Source organism: Zosterops lateralis (assembly GCF_965231275.1).
Source record: "Zosterops lateralis genome assembly, chromosome: 3".
Lineage (NCBI taxonomy): Eukaryota > Metazoa > Chordata > Aves > Passeriformes > Zosteropidae > Zosterops > Zosterops lateralis.
Window position 1 is genome coordinate 15698801 of NC_139764.1, and position 6044 is coordinate 15704844.

Below are 6044 nucleotides of genomic sequence, written 5' to 3' on the forward strand. Positions count from 1 at the left end.
GGGGCTGCAGTCCCTGCCCGGCGCTCCGGGGGCCGCAGTCCCTGCCCGGGGCTCCGGGGGCTGCAGTCCTGCCCGGCTATCTGGGGCCTGCAGTCCTGCCCGGCTATCTGGGGCCTGCAGTCCTGCCCGGGGCTCTGAGGGCTGCAGTCTCTGCCCGGCGTTCTGGGGGCCGCAGTCCCTGCCTGAGGCTCCGGGCCCGCGGCCGCCCCGCCGGACCTGCCCCCGCCGCCTCACGGAGCCCCAGGACCGCCGGATGGGTCATGGGTCGGGCTGGAAGGGACCGCATCTGGTCCAGCCTTCCTGCTCAAGCGGGCTCATCCCAGAGCACATGGAGCGGGTTTTCTTCCAGGCGGGTCTTGAGAGTCTTCAGTGAGGGAGGCTCCACGACCTCTCTAAGTAATCTGATCCAGGGCTCGGTCACTGCGCTGTAAAGTTCTTTCTCGTGTTCAGGTGGAAGTTCTGTGCGTCAGTTTCTACCCCCTGCCTCTTGTCCTGTTGCTCAGCACCACTGAGAAGGGCCCAGCTCCCTTCACACCCTGACAGACACTGATGAGGTCCCCTCTCAGACTTCTCTTCTTGAGGCTGAACGAGCCCAGCTCCCTCAGCCTTTCCTCATAAGAGATCCCCCAGTCTCAAACATCCTCATTGCCTCCACTGGACCTGCTGCAGAAGCTCCACATCTCTTTCCTACTGAAGAGCTGAGAACTGGACAGAGCAGTGCAGGTGAGGCCTCACCAGAGCTGAATTAGAGGGGTAGGATCACCTCCCCTGACCTGCTGGCAATTCTCTTCCTAATGTACCCCAGGATTTTGTTGGCCACCTTAGCCATGAGGACACCGCTGGCTCATGGGCAGCTTGTTGAACACCAGCTTGTTGTTCACCAATCTCCCCCAGCGTGAAGTAATATCTGAGGCTGGGGACATCTCCAGTGTGGCTGGCAAAGTTGCGTCCTCCCCTCAGCTGAAATTCCCTTGGCAGCACTGCCAGTGGGCAGTGAGGGCTTCCTGGAAGGCTCTGACATTCCATGCAGGTAGAAAGAAAATAAATCAGTTAATTATATGAACACGACAACTATGGCTTTCAGACAAATATTACTAAATAGCAGAAGCTATAAATTCTGTTGCTCAGCTTCCAGAGGGCCACCCAACTGAGGCGTGGCTTGCTCACTCAAGTGGGGATGCCAGTCTGTGTCTCACAAAACAAGTCATCACCACCAAACCCAGCAAACAATCCTTCTCCATAACTCCATTTCAGCACATACAGGCTCAGCATCTTACGAGGCCTTCCTGAAAACCTGTTGTACCACTGCTGTACCCATGGCTTTGCACCTCTGTAATTACAGCTGGGCCCAAACCAAGCAGACGTGTCTGACCGTGTGTGCAGCCACAGGGCACTCGAGTGTGCTGAGGTTTAAAAACACACCTTCCTTCACTTGCTGGCAGCTTCTGCATGGACCTAAGCATTGTGCACAAACTGAGTATTATTTCTACCTCTCACTTCCTATCAGCCTTCGTGGCTGAAGTAAGGACCCACTCAGCAGAAGCCTAACCTAGCAAATCCTGCTGAGGAAGTCTCTGCTCTGGAGAATTTACACTTCCAAGTCTAGAAAATGCATGGGAGGGGAATAAACAGGCAGGAAAGGCAGACCTAGTCATAATTGCCTGCAGTACTAGCTAAAGGCTCTTATAAATGTTGCCTTTGCCAAAGAGCACTAAGTTACAGGACAGCTGTGCATTTAGAGTGAGTGCTGCTTCACATCTTATATTCCTTAAAAATTTCTAAGCATTCTCATAGTGAGTATGCATAGTTGCTTCTTCCCTTTTTTTATCTCCTTTCCTCTCTCTTCTCCTCATTCTCTCCTCAATTAGTAATTTACATATTGAGTTTCCCAAGAATAAGCATAATTTCCTTTCGTATGTACCCTTCCTATATGCAGGGTACATATTTTACTGTATTTATTTTTATCTCCTTTGCCACTTCTTAAGTAATTGTTCTTAAAATGCAGAAAATAATTATATACTCCTTAGAAGATCAGTAAAGCCCACACTGTTTCTCATTCATGCACTGTGCATGCCTAAGGAATACAGAACATGAATCTTCTTTGGAAAATAGCACAGGGTGAAGGAAAGCTGTATGACTTAATTGGTTTTCCTTTCTGGGCTGCATGAAGAAAATGTTAGAAAAATCCTGGAGTTTAGTAATGTGAAAGGCATCTTATTTTACCTAGCAAAGTGAGCAACCCAAACAGAAATTAGCCTGCAAAGCCATTATTTCTTTGTTATGAAGATAACAACTTCTGGAGCATCATTTTTTACAACTTCAGTGTTGTAGTTTGAAAGCAAAACGAGTGAGAGGCTCCAAGTCAGAAATACAGTGTAATAAGAAGAAAGGTAAAAAGGTAAAAATAAAATAAAATAAATGCAATAACACAACGGATCACTGACAGAGTCAGAATACAACCTGAGCAGGATGGTGGAAGCAGTCCAGGTGAGGTGCTCTTCCTGAAGCAGTGATCCTGTAGAAAGGTCTGGTAGCTCTGCTCCTCTGGGAATCCAGTAGGTAAGGGCCCCTTGTACTGTCCCAAATCCCAGATTATATCCAGGTGGGAATGCTTGGCTCCTCCCCCTGGGTGGAGCATCTCACAATGGGATGATGAGTGTGAAGTGGGTCCTTGATGGCCCATTAAACAGAGATAACTCCTGGAGGGAGTTACCTGTGAGTCATGGGCCAGGCGTTGATGGGCCATTAGCAGGGGACAGCCCAAAGGCAGGGGGCCTGGGAAGACACTGCCCCACTTGGTTTCAACAGTTCATGAAGATGATGATAGAATAAATACTTTGTGTACATCCTACACTGCAACCCAGGACACTTCAGGAAGAATTTTCCATAACATTTAGCCTGTGCCATTACCCTGCTGTTTACTTCATAAACAAAGATATTATTCAAATTCAGGAGTAATAATTAAGATTGAGGAAACTATCTTCTGCCAAAAAGCCTAACTCTTACCAAGTCTATTATCAGATAGAAACTGAAAAAAGAGAAATCTAGACAATGTTTCAGCAGAGTTAATAGTAAACCTTCATGGCATTTCTCTGCTCCAGATGAGATGTTTCTGGGTCTCACCATGCTTTCAACATGAGATAGCCCATAGAATGCTACAGACCATGATTATGAAAGATGCAGATGTTGTCTATACGTCTTTCATCTCCTGACCTGTCTGTTCAAGTGCTGCTTGCCTCTGCCATTAAAAAAAAAAAAAAAAAATTAAAAAATAAACCAAAACCTAAATGTTAATTTGACTGGGGATCAATTAAATTTAATTGAAGTCCAGTATTTTTAATTAATTGTGTCCATTAAGAACACAATGTAAAAAGGCGCCCTGGTTTAACCCCAGACAGCAAACCTACTGGTTGGGGAATTAGCAAGTGGCTACTTGCTAATCCCCCAACCAGTAAGATTGGGGAAAGAATTGGGAGGGTAAAAGGTAGAAAACTTGTGGGTTGAGATAAAGACAATTTAATGGGTAAAGCAAAAGCTGCACTCACTAACAAAGAAAAACAAGGAATCTATTCACTGCTTCCCAAGGGCAGGCAGCTGTTCAGCCATCTCCAGGAAAGCAGGGCTCAATGATGTGTAGCATTTATTTGGAAAGACAAACGTGATCACTCAAAAAGTTCCTCCCTCTTCCTTCTGCCCCCCACTTTATATACTGAGCATGACATCCTGTGCTCTGGAATATCCCTTTGGTCAGTTGGGGTCACCTGTCCTAGCTGTGTCTCCTTCCAATATCCCATGCACCCCCAACTTCCTTACCAGGATGGCAGCACAAAAAGCAGAAAAGGCCTTGGCTCTGTGTAAGCTCCCCTCAACAATAACAAAAAAAATCTCCATATTATCAACCCTGTGTTCAGCACAAATCCAAAATACAACCCCATACCGACCACAGGGAAGAAAATTAACTCTACCCCATCCTGAACCAGCACAAAAGGCACAATTGGGGAAATATTGTGGAGACGGATGGTTCCTTTCTAAAATCTGCTTTAGAAGGTACTAATGAAACACCCACTAGAAGACTGCTTCTTGATGTACCAGAACTCACCCATGGCAGCCAAGCTGGAGCCCAGCTGGTTTGAAAGAGAAAGGACCTCCAGTAGAGCACCCTCCAGAGGGCTCAGCATACAGGAATTCTGGTTATCCTGGCTGAATGCTGCTTGAACATGATCATCTTCAGGGTTTGCTGCATTTGCAACTAGAAATGGATGAAATCAAAAGGTAAAGGGGTGTTGGAGGGAATTTTTAAGCAGCTGGTGTGTTCACTGTACCTTAGATGCAGTGGATTTGACATCACTGTATTAATTTGAATGTAAATAGGAAAATACTGCATATCTAGATTGCAGGGATAAATGTCTATAAAGAAGGCTCAGAAAAACAACATGCCATTTAATGGAATTTTCTGGAAATCATTATGAAAGGTGAGTCTTGTGAGGAGGATTCAGAAATGTTTTTATTCTCTGTGAAATGTTTCCTGGTACAGTTAAAAAACATTTTAAAAGCACTTCCGTGTCTGTTCACTAAAACAATGATGCACTTGCAACTTAATCTGAGGTTTAACTATTAAAACAAATGCTCAGCATTTTACTGCATGAAGTTGATATTACATATCTATATCTAAAAACACTTTGAAAAGACATTTGTATCTCTTAAATCTTCCCTAAGTCAGCAACCCTTTCCAGCAAATAAAGCGTGTGTCTAAATGTAGGATTCAGGTTTGTATTTTCAGTAACAGTAATTTTGATGAAACTGTTTCCTTAGCAGATACTGAATGACCAAAGTAGTGATTTTTTACATAGCAGATACAATTTTTAAAGCCATTATCATTTACATGGTTTCCCTCCCTTCCTCTTCAGTGCCAGATGAGGTAGGTTTGTAGTCACCATCTCCTTCATAGTCTTCAGATGAATTCAGATGGTAATTCTTTTATTTCTGTACTGCCAATTCCAATGACAAATTATGCTGACCAAAATAGAATTTTTTCCTGTGATAATGTTAATTAAAAGATGAATTGTGAATGAGGTGAACAATGACACCCGGTACTTGGTGGATTGATAAGACATAGTTCACTAAGCAAGACATTCAGAACAAAAGAGCACATAGTAATCTGCAAACACAGGTTATTTTAGGAATTTGGTTCAGAATTAGAGTATTAAAAATACTATCTGACAAACTGTAGGCGATTCTTTGTTCCTCCGAGGCACTAGTGCTATAATATCAGCCCTTTTAGCAATAAATCCGAATAAGCTTATTTCCTTTCCACCTCTGTCTTTGCACGAGCTTAGATTATAAGTGTATAATATTCTAAACATGATGTCAAGGAAAATTATTTTTCAAAAGATACTGAAATCAGAGCATATTGCACAATAACAGCGAACATAGGAGGCATAATAAAAGCGTAAAGATACTGTGGCCATGTTCCCGTCTGGTGAATGCTCTCTGCAAGTCTAGCAAAGGCAGTTACATAACTGATTTTTATTGCATTAGGCAACAGCAATATTGCTAAGCAAACCGATGTGCAGAATTAGAAAGCTGCTTCCACGGTGGAAATGAAGAAAAAAGACGGAGGAAGGGCTCTCAGTTAACATCCAGTAAGAAGGCAGGGTGAGAGGATGTGCATCTTCATTAGTGAATCCTGTCAGAGGGACAACATGATTTATTTTCATCACACAGTGCCTTAGAAAAAATACAGTGCCAAGTCAGTCCATGATAATTCCACTGCTTTCTGCAGCGTAACGTGTCAACAGTCTAGAGCTCAAGCTGGTAAGTTAAAACATCAGCCTCTAAAAGAGATTTAACAGGAGTTAAGATAATAGTCTCTAATGAGTTGCGCAGGGGGAAAAACTAACATGGGAGCAAAGGGAAAAAAAACTACGCATGCAAAAATGTGCCTGATCTCATCTGTTTTCACTGTAAATTCAGAACACTGCTAGTGTGTATTTAGACATAGTAGTTAATACAGGCTGAGGGATAACAGATCAAGAGCAGCCCTG